Genomic DNA, 18,434 nt, shown 5'->3' on the forward strand with positions numbered 1-18,434 from the left:
AATATCCACAGCGGAAATTTCTGAAATCAGGCAAGTTATTGGCCAACTTAACTGGCTGGCTACCCAGACCAGACCTGATCTCAGCTACGATGTCAGTGCATTAAGCTCCATCCTCAAACAAAGTAATGTGGAATGTATAAAACATGCCAATAGAGTAGTAAAGAAAGCCAAGAAAGAAAAATCCCAGGTAGATATTCCTGATTTAGGAGATCTCAGTCATCTCAAGATTGTTGCCTACAGTGATGCCTCATTCGCCAACCTGACAGATGGAGGATCTCAAGGTGGTTACATAATCTTTTTAGTTGGCAATAACCACAAATATACACCAATAACCTGGCAGTCCAAGCGCATTAGAAGAGTGGTCAAAAGCACACTGGCTGCTGAAACCCTAGCCATGGTTGACATGTCGGAGGCCTGTCTGTTTTATAGGAAACTACTATTAGAAATACTGCAATTGAAGGATGAACCCGAAAATATAAAAATAATCTGCAAAACTGACAATTCCTGTCTCTTCGACTCTGTGCATTCATCCACCCAAATACTAGATAAAAGGCTTCGTATTGAGATGGCTATTTAGAGAGAAATGCTGGAAAGAAAAGAAATAGCAGAGTTCTCTTGGATACCCACCAATGGACAGGTAGCTGATTGCTTAACCAAGAAGGGAGTCCCTTCATTTAAGATACTTGAGTTCGTATCTGAACCCAAAGAAACGGATATTTAAAAATAATTTTTTTTTTCTTTCTTTTCTTTCTTTTTCAGTGGTCATCTAGAAGACAAGAAAAAGGGGGAAGTATTGTTAACTCTACCCAGTTGTGTCCCTTGAACACTCTTCACAACAGAGAGTTAACTTCCCTACCGGGGACGGTGTAAACGGGACTTTTCGAAAAATATGGCGCGACCTGTACGCACGTGTTGAATAAACCCTCCTCAACCCTACTCCCGTTATCTGTGTTTATTTGCTTCTACATATATAATATACCACCAGTCCTCTACAAACTGGTGACACCCGATCGTGATCATGAACAGGCATTTCCTTCTATAACCCTCGTCAGGCTACAAACTGGCTACCGGCCGATGTGATAACGAACACGCATGGTGACACTATTTTTTTTTTTTTGGAAATGAATTGTTTTGAGCGAGACGCGCGTTTTGTTTGATAAACAAAAAAAAAAAAAAAAATTTCAACAAAGAAAAACAATAGAACTACTACCAACAAGAATCTCAACAAACAACAATGACGAAATCCCTTGTCAGACTCGGCAAAGTTAAATTAACATGGAGCTGTTGACTTCATACCAAATATAAAGAAAAATTCGAACTTGACAAATATTTTTCACTGTTTCCTGACATTACCCTACAACAAACGCAAGGAGCAAAATCACATAGGCCTATACACATTCTCTCCCACACAGCAGAGGCAACAACAAAGTAACAATAGCAGGAGATCCCTATAAACACATAGGAAGAAGTTGAATCAGCAATACAAGTTGAGATGCACCATGCACACGGATAAACTCAGAACTGGACATTTTGTTGACAGCCGGCAACTGGACATCCACCGTTCAACACGAATGAATGCGCAACAAGCGCCCGTACAGACAATGTACACACACTACCGCAGACTCACTTGCGAAGACAGCCGGCAACTACACACCCACCATTCAACATGAACGAATGCGCAACAAGCGCCCGTACAGACGATGTACACACATTACCACAGACTCACTTGAGAAGACACCGGCAACTGCACACACCACATCAACACGAACAAAAATTTTCCTTCCAAACGAACAATTCACTTCACTATCTAAGCAACTCGTTGCACATGTCAGCACAAAAAAAAACAAACAAATGTCAGCCTGAAAAAAGAGTAAACGCCTTTTGCCACGCGTAAGTAAATACATTTTTTTACGAACACACATTGTTTTTGAAACAACCACACCAACAGCAAAAAAAACAAAAACAAAAAAAAAAAACAGGATGAAAAGTCAATTGCCCAAAGCATTACTTATTTAAAAAAAAAAATATACACTGCATATATTTTTTTCCTGGCAAGCCTATTCTAGTCTCACACAAAACATGCGTTCATATCTCAAGCCACTTTTTTTGTCATACACATACGTGCACACAAACATACGCGTGCATGTACACACACATACATATATTCTCATTCCCGTACATACACTCACATTCATGTGCATACACACACACATGCTAATGTACACACATGCACGCACACGTATGCACACATGGGCAACGTCACTTCCCTTTAAAGGAAATCTACACATGTGCAAAAGAACGCCCGGAAACAACTACAAAAGCAAGAGACCTGAGCTGTTTCTTTCTTTTTCAATTCGGCTCCCGACCTGAGCGGTCGACAGACCAACCGCTCCCTTCGGGGTGCCCCCGTGCACTTCACGTCCCTTGCTACTATGTGTAGGGTAAGAGCCAACAGACAGTATGTACACCTTACACGCTTTCTCTCTCCATGGTCTGGGTTGACTTTCTCACTCTCTCTCTCTACAACAATAGACTTTCCCTCTCACCAGCTAACAGCAAGAGACGCACGCCAAACTAGACACGTGATGTACCCTTTCATTTAATTTGTTTCTTCACGAAATAAATTCTAGTTAATTTATTTCAATAAACGCGTTGTTTGTTTCTTTCTCAACTCAGTTCATTTTTCCTATTTTGTACGACTGGGGGATATATATAATATACCACCAGTCCTTTACAGATCTGACACGGACCAGCTAGTTGAATCTAGTAGTGAAAGTAGTGGCCATGATGATGACGAAATCAGCGAAGTGGCTCAAGTCACAGGCAAAAGAAAGCCACCTACATCTTTCGAATTGACTTCTTAGATTCTTAAGAGGATTCATATGGGAGCTTATTCCTGAGAAAAGTCAGTGGAGATGTCAGTCATGTCACAATTGTGTTTGTTGCAGACCATGATGATTCCGGAAATGTTCAGAAAGATGACATTCTTCAGAAATCACCAGTTCCTACTGTCTTGGGGAATCAGAGAGACGCTGTACACAGCTGTCTTTCTTGTGCAAATTAGACAAATATGAACTCAATTATGAGTAGAATGGACAGGGATTCATCTGCACAGTGTTCACCTTTTCAATGACACTCTTTTATTGTTACTGCTGTGTTGCTTAACTGTTCAGGGACACTTTCCTGACATGTTGTGTTGCTAACCTATTCAATGATATTCTGTTGTTGCTACTTCACCTTGTTTTGTTTGATTTCATTAAGGAACTCGTTTGGTGCTATTGTTAGTTTGAAGCTTGTCTGACTCTTGAAGCTTGATCATATTAGTTGGGTTTAATTTGACAACCAAAATTTTATTCACATACCCAATTTTTTAAGGAGTTGTTTGTGAACTTGAAAATTTCTCAAGATCATCAAAATTTGACATCTAGCTAATTACCTGCAGAATAAACATGGACTCTACTATGCATTGTTAACCATTTCAATGACACTCTTGATGTTACTGTCGTGTTTCTTAGCTATTCAATGACACTCTGTTGACACTACTGATGGGTTGCTTACTTTTTCAAGGACATTCTGTTAGTGTTACTTTACCTTGTTTTGTTAGGTTACATGTATGGAGCATGTTTGATGGTATTGTTGGTTTCAACTTGCAAGTTGGGCACTTCATGCTTTGTCAGTTTATTGATTGTGATGAAGGCTAATTATTGTGCAAGTGTTTGATGATCATATTCATTTGAGTCAAATTTACAAAGGAAAAAAAAAAGAAAGGAGGGGGGGGTCTATGTAATTTGAAAATTTGGTAGAATGATGAAACTTTGATTGTAGAGTTTGAATTATTTTACACTTATAAAAAATTGTCTGTAAAACACAAGCAAATACATATTAGACAAATACATGAATACAGGACATAGACAAAATGTGGTGCAAATTGTTTTCTTTTATCCTTAGTCCAGGTTCATGCTATTAGCTGTGGTAATTCCCTGGATCACATAAACAGATGCAATTGAACTACTGAAGATATATCAAAAGTAAGAAGAAACTGCATTTCAAGATGTTGTGTTGCTGCTCTAGAAAAGAAATTTTGTAGCCAAGTGATGGTTAATGTAATCAGAGGTTTTTTTTCTGTCTGTTTCGATTTACTCAAAACCGCACACACCTCGTCTTCTCATGTATCGTTCTCTTCTTCCTCTTCTACTTCTTGCTCTTTTTCTTCAGTCAGTCGTCAGAAGCGTCGTCTTTGTCTTGACTACGTTTTTCCTTCTCCCTTCTTGCTCACAGTGACCCGTTTTTATGCTAAGCTGAACTCTCGTGTGTGCGAGAGAACACGAGATTTTGCGTGATTACTTGGCAATATTAACTGGCCGCCGCCATCTTGCCATTTTTCTTTGGACGTACCCGCTTTGCAGAGTGCACACCTCGAGCGTTTATCAGGTAAGCCCGTCTGTTCGCAATTTATTACACACTCCCCCCTGATCTCATTATCACAGAAAGAGCAGGGAGGCGGTGGCCTTTTTCTTCGAGTGCTTCTTCGGAGAGGGGGATTCAGGGCTTCATCATCGTCTGCGCTGTCTTCCGTGACACGAAGGTCGGCAAACCTAAAGCTGAGCATCGCAGTATCACTGTCCGGGTCTTCATCATCAGCAGGAGGGTCAGTACTTTGAAGGCTACCACTCTCAGTGTCGCTGTGCGTTGAAGCCGTCATGAACCAGAATGATGGGTCGCTGGTCACGAATTCAATTTCACTATCTTCATCAAGCGGCAGCTGCGTTTGGAATACTGATCTTAAGTCTTTAATATGACGAGGTACTCCATCAACTCGCACCGCCTGCGGGCTGATCACTTCAGTGACATGACCGGTTCCGTAGCAAGTCGTGCACTGGCCTCGGGGTTTTTTAACCCAGACGACATCTCCCTCTTTTATGTTCTTTTGTGGTGGCTCCGGTTCGGGTAGTGAGCTGCTCTCCAAACCTCTCACCCTGACACGGTATGTATGTAGCGCGTTGGCTGGCACGGTGGAGGGTGAAACATCGTCCTTAGGGGTGACGTTGTACCAATAGACTGCTTCAGGTACCGTACACCCCTTCCGCGCTGCGATTGTCTTAACAGTTCTGTGATTGCGCTCAATAATCCTATTTCCACTGGGAACATGGGCACACCGAAAACGCAGATGGACACCCCAGCCATCTGCAAACTGTTTAAACGGCTCACTAACAAAAGCGGGGCCATTGTCGGTGAGTATCTCAGAAGGAGGGCCACGCTCGAGGAACACACCTTCCAACTCATGGATAATGGCAGCCACGTCCTGCCGGCGAAGGGGCCGCCACAATGAAAACCTAGATGGTCCACAGTCGATAAGCGTCAAAAAATGCCTCCCGTTGTAGTGCGTTATGTCCATCGCAATCCTATCCCAATTATGCTTCACACTGAGTATTCCCTTCTTCCACCGGACAGGTGCTGGGTCGATCGATCGGCAGGTGTTGCAGCTTCCCACAACAGATTTCACAGCCCTCCGAGACACAGAGGGGTCAACCAATCTGGCGAAGTAAAGCGTTCGGTTTACACCGGGGTGCCCGTTTTGGCAATGGACATCATTAATATGCTCCGGGCTGAGTCTATGTCCCACTGCAGCGCAATTTACAGGTGCTGACTCGTTCACTTCTTTTGGCAGGTCTAGCCAATGGCGTGGCACTCTGGTCAGACGATCCGCCTGATTCAAACAGGACTGCACCAGTGTCACATCTATGACCAAGTCGTATTCCTTAGTGGTTTCAGTTAAGGTAGCAAGCCGCCTCCGGATCAACATTTCGGCCGACGCCTTCGTTGTCAGACGTGCTTTTCCGTTCAAGGCATTGGTCATCCACCGATGCACACACGTGGAATCCGTGATGATGTGAAGGATTCTAGCCTGCCACTGAAGCGCTAGATTGACTCCTTTCAGTGTAGCATTGAGTTCAGCTAGGTTTATATGCTTGGCGTCATTCTCCGGCCGAAGCCAGCAGGCATCTTCTATTATCCTTCCGTCGACCGCCAGAGCAACGCCAAGTCTACCCAAACTGTAAATTCACTCCCATCGATGCACCAGCTCTCCCGTACAGGGTCATCATTGGTCACTCTGGCCACAACTTCCACCAGCATGCTTCGCAGGGCAGGATCATGCACCTCATCGTCCCATCCAGTTGACATAGAAGTTGCCCGTCGCTTTATGGCCGCTACAGCCACTCGGAGCCACCCACACACAGGGAAGTGACCCACCAATTTTCCGCAAATGGAAAACGTGCTCCGACGTGTGATGGTAGATGGGATTTCCGGGATTTCACCACTCCTTCCCCATTGAAGGCCATCTGCACTTCCGCTCACCTGCAGTCCGAGCACTTTCGCCCCGTCCTGTAGCCACTCCGGCTCCTTGCACGACAATCCGAAGTGCTCGAAGTGTTCTTTGACCGCCTGGGCAGACAGGAGGCTCTCATTGACAAAAATGTCGTCTATATACGACGATGTCGCATGTTGCACCGCTTCATCTTGACGCCGGATCGCCTGCATGATTGCTGTCATGATGTTAGGGGCTACATTCAGGCCGAATCCTAGCCTGGTCAAGCAATAGCGAGTTCCTTTGATCACCACCGTCTGGAACGGCCACAACGATTTCTCAACACGTATTTGCAAGTACGCTCTTCGCAAGTCCAGTATGGATGCTTCCGCACCCTGCTGCCACCACTCCCGTAGTTTATGAGCACAGATATCAGCCCCCGCAGTGTGTGGGTCAACGTATTCATTAAGTTCCCGGTAATCAAGAACAGGTCGAACTTTCTGCTTGTTCTCTTGTCTGACAGCCATCAGGGGAATTAGCCCCCGCGGGGGCCCGAGCTCATCCTTTGGGTATGGAACTAACCAGCCATTATCCAGCCACACTTGAAGTTCTGCCTCGTACTGCCCCCTAAGCCACGCAGGAGGGGGATACTCTGTAAGTCGATTCTGCAATGACACTGGTGGCTGGTCGCCTGCCCATTTCCAGGACGCTGTCCAAGTGTTTATGCCCTTATCGTATTCTGCATGGAAGTCGGGCTCATCGAGAGTGATTGCTGCACACATTTGTTTGTTTGGTCGAGAGAAGCTCACATCACCGGCGCCGTTCACAGCAATTCCGCCTAGCTGTGTGATAGCGTCCATTCCAAGGAGAAGGTCATATCCAAGCAGCTCCCCATCGATCACTAACACCGTCACAGCAACCGGAGAGCCATTGCCAATGCTGATATGAACAACGCTGACCCCACAACACACCAATGAGCCTTGGCCGACAGTAAGTACAGGAATCCATCGTTTCTTCCATGTGGCGCAATATTCCTTTCGAAGAAGGGTTTGGGTACAGCCGGTGTCAACCAGCGCTGAACGTTCACATCCATCAACTTGAACTGTTACTGCAGGCAGCGCTTTGTTCAATGCCGCGTTGGGGAGGGTGCTAGTGCTGCGGCGTCCTCCCCTTGCCCGTTTCCCGGACAATTCCGTGCTATGTGGCCTGGCTTATTGCATTGGTGACACCGTATTACTTGTCGTGCTCCATAATTAGGGGTGCGCCTTGTACCGCTTTTGCAGTCTCTGGAAAAGTAGTTGGGGCCACCACAGGTATAGCATCGTAGACCCTTTGTTGGCGAGTCCAGAGTGTCAACAGCTGCGGAGACTAGTTCTCGATCGTCTTTCAAGATGTTTCGTGCTCTCGCCAATAACTCCTCCAATCCAATCTCAGTGAGTCTTGACGATGCTCGCAGCAGTCGACTTGCCTCATCCGGAAGTCCCGACAAAAAGGCGCATGCCAATATGCGATCACTTGCACCGCCGAAGGGAGTGGCAAGCTTTTTCAAGTCGGCTATGTAGACATTCACTGTCTCCCCCGGCCCAGGTCGGCGTTCGGAAAACTGCCTCCAGGCGACAAAAGGGTCTGTACCAAATGCCCCGTATAGCGCTTGTGTAATCTGCTCCATGGTCGGATCCTCCTCTAGCTGCTGGTACACGGCATAAGCCCCTTCAGTGAGTCTCAATGGGATAATCATAGCTGGGTCTTTAATCTTGCACAACCGGCAAACGCGCTCAGCCTTTTCCATCCATTCGACCACCGAGGGACCAGTGGGGGAGCCATCGAATTCCGGAATTAATCTGATGTCAAATTTCTCCATACCAAAGCCGGAATAGCTTGTAATCAGAGTTTTTTTTTTCTGTCTGTTTCGATTTACTCAAAACCGCACACACCTCGTCTTCTCATGTATCGTTCTCTACTTCCTCTTCTACTTCTTGCTCTTTTTCTTCAGTCAGTCGTCAGAAGCGTCGTCTTTGTCTTGACTACGTTTTTCCTTCTCCCTTCTTGCTCACAGTGACCCGTTTTTATGCTAAGCTGAACTCTCGTGTGTACGAGAGAACACGAGATTTTGCGTGATTACTTGGCAATATTAACCGGCCGCCGCCATCTTGCCATTTTTCTTTGGACATGCCCGCTTTGCAGAGTGTACACCTCGAGCGTTTGTCAGGTAAGCCCATCTGTTCGCAATTTATTACACAGTTAAGAGATATTTGCTCTTAACAAAGTTCAAGTTATCTTCCTTTTTTAGGAGTTTACAGCATGCTAGCTTGTGCATCTTACCCCTTTGGGGTAAGTTGGGCATTTCTACCAATGATTTTCAAATCAAAATTTTTATAAGAATAGCTGCTCTGAGGAAGAAAAGCTCCTACAAGATATTTGCAGGGATATGAAATGTTATTTTGGTCTAATTTTTTACCATGAATATTTCAGAGATTGTTAATAAATACAAAAAATGTAAACAAGTGCCCATTTTACCTCAACCTCCCCTAGATTTTGATTTCTTTTTAGGATGTAAACTAAGTCGTAAAAACATGCCTATTTTAAAAGGTTTCAGTTAAAAAAAACAAGTAATGTGAGAACAGGAAAGGATCCCATCTTGTAGGTTTTGATAAATATGTTTAGTTTCACACATTTTTTTGAAACGAGTTTTAGAAATTTTAATAGGAAATTTGTATCCATTATAAGGTTTATTTTGATCTCCATAATTCGAATTGAGTTGTCTCCCTCTTACTTATAAAATCATGGCTGAGTAAAACATTGTGTCTCAATTAATCAAAAAATGTGAATGTCTTAATAAAATAAAAATGACCTGATCAATTTATGTCATTTATTTAATAGGACATCTTTTCTTCATTAAATGTTATGTGAGAGCAAGAAAAAATATCCATGAGAGGATCTCATCTTGGGAGTCTCAATAATCGCTCAAAAATAGAAAACTAAAAAAAAATAGTGAGGGAGATACAGTTTAAAAAAAAATATATATATATATGTACTAGCATGGGTGCCCGGCATTGCCCGGGTGTTTGGAGGTGCATGAAAATTGACAGAGTTATTGAGTAGGGAAATGTACACACACACACACACACACACACACACGTTCACTTTTATACATATACTAGCAGTTCCGCTCGGCTTTGCTCGGGCCTACGTACTGTTGATAAGTTTATGTATATATTAAAAAGTGTGAATATGTAAAGTAATGCCTTTCTGTATAATAGTCTTCCTCAACTACCATAGAGAAAAGACTGACTGGCATTTTTTACTTTTATAGATATATAAATAGATAGATAGATAGATAGATTGAACGCAATATATAGTAATGATTTAAAAAGTATATAAAAAAAAGATTTATGCGCCACCACCGAGAATCAATATCAAAATGTTCAGCTCACGATTTATTTTGCCTCTGCCGTCAATGACTGGGCTATGAAAATATGTTTATTGTAAGGTTAAAAATTAAAACATGAACCAATAGCTACTACGTGATGCATTCGTAATGCCGGTGTTCGACCTTCACCTGGAAAATTTCATTTTTTTAAATTTTCACACTTTTGCACCGATTTTTCGGGGCTAAAACTCAAATATTAAGTTTTGCATGGCTTCAAATACCTTATACCTGAAGTTTCATGTCTGTAGACCAAAACCTCTAGGAGAAGTTTGGTAGGCAAAATTTGTTTTACAAAAATATATCCGTATGCATAAATATATATGGAAACAATTTTGTGTTTACTATAAACTTTTTAAGCAAATATTATGCAAGTATAAATCATGAATATCTGCATGAATATAATTACACGGAATAGTTAACTAAAGATGATTATCACATTCGAAAACCGAAGTAACTAATAGAGAATTAATTAAAATGAATGTTTAAAAGAATATGCAAATTAGCCAGACCTTTTGCTAGTGAATGCAATTCCACAATCCATATATAAGAAAATTGTATTTTCTTTTTAAATAAATAGAAAAGAGCGTTGAGTTCGGCTGTGTTTTCGTTTTGCTGCTGTCCAGAGACCGGCTGCCGGTCCCTGTTGGGCGGGTGAGCCTTGTTTTTATTTTTCTGCCTCCCCGCGAGGCCATTGACTGTCTTGTTTACGAATTATTTCAGGTTGTCTCTTTTTCCGACTCGACCGGTCTGCGTCTGAGGTGGTTGTTCGAAGTCATATCCAACGGAAACTTCAGCCGGGCCAACCGGGAAGAAGACGCAGAGGAGGAGGGTAACTTGGCCGGGCTCCAGTGCAGACATGTCTAGCCCGGGGTCAGGTTCCCAGAGGGGGCTTCGGCCACCTCTGAGCACAGGATTAGGCCTTGGAAAAAAAAAATTCTACCGCCACGTGGTCCGAGTTCCGACCCCCCGCCTAACCCGGTTTCTGGCGTTCGTGTCCCCGACACGCCCGCCGGTTCAGGCCCAGTAGACAGACTACTAGGATGGATTAGTGTTGACCCCCGCACAAAACTCGGTGTTGTCCCCCGCACCGCTAATTTAGGGGAATCGTTTGCGTTAGGCAGCGACTCTCACGTAACTAGTCGTACTGCTGTTCCCGGCAGTAATAGTAGTAGCAGTAGATTTAGGCCAGCTGAAAGAGGTGTTCCGACTCGGTGGAATCACCCGAGGAAGAGGGCTTTAACTGTCAGCCCTCCCGCCCATGGGAGAACGGACCCCCTAGGGTCGGGAATTAAACCAGCAACCTCTGGAGATATCTCAATATGGAGAAGCACCGAGTCGGAACAGACGTTTTCGAACGGGTTGCCAGACGACAGGGAAGATGCCATTAACATGTTAACGCTTTTAGACGAACAGTTGAACGCCGCGAAGCAAGCCGACATAGAATTTAGTAGCAGCGACAGTAGCGCTGATGAATGCAACAGACAAGAACTGCTACTACGACAAGCGAGAAAGTCGCGTCAACGAGAAAGAAAGGGGGCTGCTCAGACTGAAAGAGAGAATGGGGCAGCTAGTGCCACAGCCACAAAAGAACCGGCACTGACCCCTAAACCGTCATCCCCAAGGGAGAAGCCGGGAGAGTGGCCGACGTTGCCAGGGAGTTCACAAACAATAGACTCGTCTGGTTCTATTATTGCCCCGGGACAGAAATCACCGCTGTTAACAGTGTCACAAACGATAATATCAACACCGCAGACGGCCGCGGCGGCAGTGGTAAAAGACTGGGGCCCCCAGTCGCAACTAACTCCCGGGGATTACCGCCGGTTATTTGATACAAAATATAAGGATTTGACCGACGGAAATGTTATTAGAGTAGAACCGAAAACTATGAAAGAACTTTCAAAGAGAATAATATCGTTAGTCTCCATAGACACAAAGAAACGAGCGCTAACCGGTGTGCCGAAAGACGACATGGCGAAAATTCTGGGGGAATTAAATATCCCCGCAACCTATATCTGCCGTAGAAGCTATGCAGTGTGGGATTTACTACTGCCCAAAGAGGAAGACGCCGCCAATATTTTCAAATCGGAACACACGTGGCGACATATTCGACTTAAGCCGGAATATTTAAGTAAGACGCGGACGAACGTGTCTATTTTGGGAGTCCCCTGTATTCTCGGCCCTGAGCAATTAGGGGCCTTTATGAGTCAATATGGGGACGTAGAGTCCGTTATTCCTGTCCGTGGTCCCCGTAACCTTATGGTAGGGGACTACAACCTAAAAATGCGTGTTGACAAGGAAGGATTACAAAACATCCCCCCCATGCTCAGGTGCGACATATGGTCGATGAGCATTATAGTAGAAGGTCGCAGGCCCCACTGTTGGAATTGTCAACAGCAGGGCCATATGGCACGGGAATGTCCGAAAAGAAACCCACAGACAGTAGTAGTAGTAGCAAAGCCGGCGGCAGTGGTACCAGCAGCCCCTGAGAAGCTAACCGGAGGGGGCAAAGAAGCAACAACGTCGGACGGCTGGACTACAGTGGTAAAGAAGAATGGCAGAACCACCAAGACCCCCTCCACAAGAGAGCAGCCCCCTGAGGTACAAGGTCAGCCGGTTCCCACAGTGTCGTCAACGGTCTCTTCCACCAACGTTATCACTAAAGAAGTTGTTAGCGGCCAGAAAAGAATGCATCCGGTCTCCTCGTCTGACTCAGAAGGGGAGCACGATAAGGAAACGGCTACTGTGATAGAGTACCAAGTGCCGAAAAAGGAAACTAAAAAGAAGGCGAGAAAAAACAAGGAGGCAGGGTCCCGTTCCCCGTCCCCTATGAATGTAGAGAAGACTGTCTCTACGGTGCAGCCACCCAAAACCCCTACCCTAACCTCATCGGCTGAACCAAAATCCCCATCCCTTTTCGATACCCCCCCAACCGGTGCCCGCTCGTTGTCCCGGGAGAAGCCGGCGACAAAAACCAACAGCGGTAGAAGAGCCGCCTCTGTATCTCCTGTAAGGAGTGAAAAGACGAAAAAGCTCCCCTACCTTCCTGGAGACCGGATTTGCGAAGTAGACCCCCTTCACGCTGACATGTATATAACGCAGCGTCATAGGGGCCTGATTAAGCTACTTAGAGAAATGAAAATAATCGACGGGAAAAGTGTTACCAACCCTAAAAACTTCCCAGACGCCCCCCTAGTCATGACCTTTGTGCGCCATACAAAAACTGGACGCACGAAGGCCATGTGGAATATGATCGACGACGCCAGGGGGGCGATTCCAGATTTAAAGTTGGTGGAAGAGAGGCATGACTCCCTCGATCAGCTGGCGCCGAGATGCGAAGGTAGGGTTCCTATTTACGTCCACCCTTGTTTGTATAGGGCCCTTAAATTAACGTTTCCCCTGGATGTCGGAGGTATTGCGCGAGACGGACGAGTAACGTCCGAGTTGCTTTCGGGCAACCTCGCCCAGTCCTGCGGCACCCTTTCTAGCAAAGACTTTAGGTCGGTGGTTGCGGATATCTAGACACAATGGCCACGTCCTTGAGCTTGTGTAGTTTGAACGTTAGGGGCATGAGGTGCCGAAGCAAAGCCGCTAGGGTACTGAGGGACCTCATGTCGATGAATATAGATGTGGCTGCGTTACAGGAGACTCACTACGATTGCGTTGACGATCATCGGGTGCTGGAGGGGCATTATGATGTCTTTTCAACATACGGTGATAGTCAAAGTAGGGGGGTTTCTTTGTTAGTTAGGCGCACCCTTTCTGCAACGGTTAGCGTTGTTCACGCGGATGCTGATGGGAGACTGATCGTGGCCGATGTTGCCGTGGCAAATAGAGCGTTTCGAGTCGTCGTGGTGTATGCGCCCAATTGCGTACGGGAGCGGGTTTCCTTTTTCCGGCGGTTGGAGGTGTTTCTCGGGGGTTCGGAACGGTTAATACTAGTGGGTGATTGGAATGCCATCCTTGACCCCAGGGCAGATAAGGTGGGCGGGACTAGCGGGACGGATGGGTGTGAAACCAGTCTGTCGGACCTGATGGCTAGATGCGATCTGGTAGACAGGTATCGGGTGGATCACCCGGGGCGGGAGACGTGGACGTGGCTCTCTAGCAGGCCTTCCGCTTCAAGTACTTACTTGGATCGGTTGTTAGTTAGAAGAGGCAACATAGAATACATATCTTGTCCCACGTTCCACTGGTTAGGCCACTCTGACCACAAACTACTTGTGGCCAGGTTAGACTTAGATAGCAACTCCAAGTTAGCTGGGTACTGGAAGTTAAATACCTCCCTACTGGAGATAGGTGACTTTCGGGAAAGGCTAACTAAACACATACAGAAGGGATTAGTGGGGGCGGTTACCGGGAGTAAGTGGTGGGTAAACGCCAAATCTAGCATTAGAGACTTCTCTGTCAAATATGGCCAACGCCTCGCGCTAGATAGGGCCAAGGCAGAGAAGCGTCTAGAGGATAGACTATCCCGGGCGGTGGCTGGGGGGGATTCCCTAGAAATAGGGTTAGCTAAGGCGGATCTGAGTCGTTTGGCTAGCGAGCGATATCAGGGCCAGGTAGTTAGGGCTAGAATTAAAAAGATGCCCAACGAAGCTGTGAATGTTAACAAAGCCGAACGAGTCTATTCGCTCGGGCACAAATCGGATAACTACATTCGTAAAATTCAGAGCCCGGAAGGGGACTCCTTAATGTCGGCTCGGGGGATTTGCGAGCGGTTTCGAGTGCACTTTGAAGATCTCTTTGCGCAGCTGTCCAGGCTCCGCGTCCAGGAGTTTGGCAACTATTTGGCTGGCTCGCCCCGCCTGGAGGCGGCCCGAGCGGCTGGTTGCGATGGTCGGGTTACAGAGTGTGAGGTCATAGCTGCTATGAAGCAGGTCGCCTATAACAGATCACCAGGACTGGATGGACTACCCTACGAACTTTACTTGAGGATGTCGCACATGTTTGTTCCGATTCTGACGGGTGTGTTTAACCACTGGTTTGACACGGGATCTATCCCGAGTCAGGTTACCAAAGGAGTGGTCACACTTCTGAAGAAGAACGACACACATGTTGGGGGGATAGATGATTTTAGGCCAATCACGTTGCTGAATACGGATTTAAAAATCCTGGCCCGAGTGCTGGCGAATCGTTTGCAGATTGTTATCGCTGACTTGGTCGAACCGGATCAGAATTACGCTGTGAAGGGAAGATCAATTCAAAATAATTTGCATTTGATACGTACAGTCATAGAAAATTTAGAAGACGACACTGAAGCCGCGCTGATTAATTTGGATCAGTCCAAGGCGTTTGATAGGGTGGATCATCGTTTCCTGATGGCTGTTTTAGAAACCGCCGGATTTGGATCCGGCTTCTGCAGATGGATTTCCATTTTGTATGCTCGGCCGACGGCAGTTGTGCAGGTCAACGGGGTGCGGTCGGCGCCGTTCGCGGTTTCTCGGTCAGTGCGACAGGGGTGTCCGTTGTCGCCCTTGCTGTATGTCCTCGCGCTGGAACCATTCCTTAGGAAAGTGAGGACCAGGGTGGCTGGACCGGCCCTGCGCGGAATTGCTCTTCCTGGCGGTGCGCGAGCCAGGGTTTCCGCGTTTGCCGATGATGTCACCGTATTTGTTTCGAGCGTCGTTGATATTATTACGGTGATTAAGGCTCTCAAGCGTTATGAACAAGTTACAGGGAACGTAGTCAATCTCAGCAAATCCGTTGGCCTGAGGTTGGCCGCTTGGCGGGGCTCGAATGCTTTGCCTGGCGCATTTGTCTGGACGGATGGCCCGGTCCGTATTCTGGGTGTTTGGTTTGGACCCGGTCTATGTCTAGATAAGAACTGGTCGGAAGTACAGAGCAAGGTCGAAGCGTCTGTCAGGGTTTGGCTTCGAAGGGGATTGTCCCTTAAAGGTAGGGCGGAGGCATGCGCCACTTATGTGTTTCCGCTGATCCTTTACCGATTGGCTGTACTTCCTCTGCCTGCGGTCCGCATGACGGCCTTAACGCGTGCGCTTTTCTTACTGTTGTGGAATGAGCGACGGCCGCTTGTCCGTAGACAGGTCTGCACTCAACGTCTTGAAGATGGGGGCCTGGGGATGCCTGACCTGGCTAGCCACAAAAATGCCGAAAGGTTGGCGTTCCTGGGTAGAACTCTGATTGAGGAGTCTGATTGGGGTCCCGCGGTCGGTGCAGCTTTTCCCGACCTTATCCCCAATCATTTAATTGAATGCCAAAGAAGGCCGAGAGGGCAATCAAGATTCTTCAACGAATGCCGAAATGCGCTTAGAGCGATGCCAGGGTCCTTGGACCTTGCACAGCCTAGAAGGGCATTATATCGGGGATTAGTGGTGGGGACCGCTTCGGACCCGCTTGGGGAGCGGCTGCAGCTGTCGGAGGGGGAGGTTCGCTCTCTGTGGAATTGGGCGCCAGGCCGGGGATACCTTAACAATTCCGAATTTTCCCTGACCTGGCGATTGGTTAGAAACGCTCTACCCCTCAATGACATATTGTTTAGAATTGGTATGGTATTTAGTCCCTTTTGTCCACGGTGCGACAAAGATAGCTTAGAAACCGTAGAACATGCTTTTTATACTTGTTCCAAGCTCCGTGAATTCTGGGAGTATGTCAGTGAGGTCACGGCTCGCATCGTCCCCGATCAGGTGACGATCCTGGATTTAGCATCCGTTGTCTACAACGCAGATCCCTTGTGGCCTAGGGAGGAACGAATGGTGTTCCTAGCGACCTTGGCCGTAGCTAGACTGGTAGTGTGGGTTTCACGCATAGAGATAGGGCGTGGGGGGGAGCCACCTTCTCATCGGGATCTGATTTTGTATTTTAAACACCAACTTAAAATCAAAATCAGATGCGATAGAAGGAGGTTATCTCGCTCACAGTTTAGTAGGAGGTGGATTCACACCGCTAGTTTATGTGCGTTTGTACGAAACAAGCTTGAGTACGTGTTCCCTGCCTAGGCATGGCACACGCCGACCGTAAAAGCAACCCCCAGACCAGATCAAGATAATCCCGTAGTGGATCAGTCCCTTAGCTAGTTGGTATAAATGAGTTCCATGTCCCCAATTTTTATTTTTAGGTGTTAGGATACCTCCAAAGAAGCCCAGTCCTGATAATTTATTTTAGTCCCAACCCGCCCCGATGTTATTTTTCTTGGAGGTCACCGAATATCCCTTTCCCCCCCCCTTTATTTTGTCCGTAGCTGTGCCCACTCCCTCTTAGGAAGTGCTCCCTTGTTTTCGGCCGATACCGGAAAACAGGAAGCATTTAAAAATCAAATAGGTAAGGGTGGGTCAATACTAACACATTCACCGTTTAACGTTTTATTTGGTTCATTTATTTTTTATTACTGTTATTTTTCTTTATTTTGGGGTGTTTTTAAGGCTCTCATTATCCCCGCCCATCATCCGCATATATCATACACATCACAATTTCATCCGCATATATCATACACATCACAATCTCCATTTTGTCATTATTTCATTGTAAATATAAAGTCAAAAAAAAAAAAAAAAAAAAAAAAGCCATTGTATATAATTTTATTTAAAAAAAAAAAAAAAAAAAAAAAAAAAATTGTACATATTGTCATCTGGGGCTTTAAGTAGATCCAACCCCTAGAGTGAATGCGGTATTGTGGTGATTGCAACTAGTGATAGGGAATAGACAAGTGGACGACCCCCGACACCCATCTTCCCCCCCACACCCTTTTTGGCCTCATGCCACATTTAAAAAGAATTAGTTGCCTGTTTTATATAATTTTAACCCTAAATTCTGTAAAATTTGTGATTTTTCTTCTTAAATAAATATTTAAATAAATAGAAAAGAGCGTTGAGTTCGGCTGTGTTTTCGTTTTGCTGCTGTCCAGAGACCGGCTGCCGATCCCTGTTGGGCGGGTGAGCCTTGTTTTTATTTTTCTGCCTCCCCGCGAGGCCATTGACTGTCTTGTTTACGAATTATTTCAGGTTGTCTCTTTTTCCGACTCGACCGGTCTGCGTCTGAGGTGGTTGTTCGAAGTCATATCCAACGGAAACTTCAGCCGGGCCAACCGGGAAGAAGACGCAGAGGAGGAGGGTAACTTGGCCGGGCTCCAGTGCAGACATGTCTAGCCCGGGGTCAGGTTCCCAGAGGGGGCTTCGGCCACCTCTGAGCACAGGATTAGGCCTTGGAAAAAAAAAATTCTACCGCCACGTGGTCCGAGTTCCGACCCCCCGCCTAACCCGGTTTCTGGCGTTCGTGTCCCCGACACACCCGCCGGTTCAGGCCCAGTAGACAGACCACTAGGATGGATTAGTGTTGACCCCCGCACAAAACTCGGTGTTGTCCCCCGCACCGCTAATTTAGGGGAATCGTTTGCGTTAGGCAGCGACTCTCACGTAACTAGTCGTACTGCTGTTCCCGGCAGTAATAGTAGTAGCAGTAGATTTAGGCTAGCTGAAAGAGGTGTTCCGACTCGGTGGAATCACCCGAGGAAGAGGGCTTTAACTGTCAGCCCTCCCGCCCATGGGAGAACGGACCCCCTAGGGTCGGGAATTAAACCAGCAACCTCTGGAGATATCTCAATATGGAGAAGCACCGAGTCGGAACAGACGTTTTCGAACGGGTTGCCAGACGACAGGGAAGATGCCATTAACATGTTAACGCTTTTAGATGAACAGTTGAACGCCGCGAAGCAAGCCGACATAGAATTTAGTAGCAGCGACA

The sequence above is a fragment of the Euprymna scolopes genome, chromosome 22 (genome assembly GCF_053919585.1).
Source record: "Euprymna scolopes isolate OS-2025 chromosome 22, ASM5391958v1, whole genome shotgun sequence".
Lineage (NCBI taxonomy): Eukaryota > Metazoa > Mollusca > Cephalopoda > Sepiida > Sepiolidae > Euprymna > Euprymna scolopes.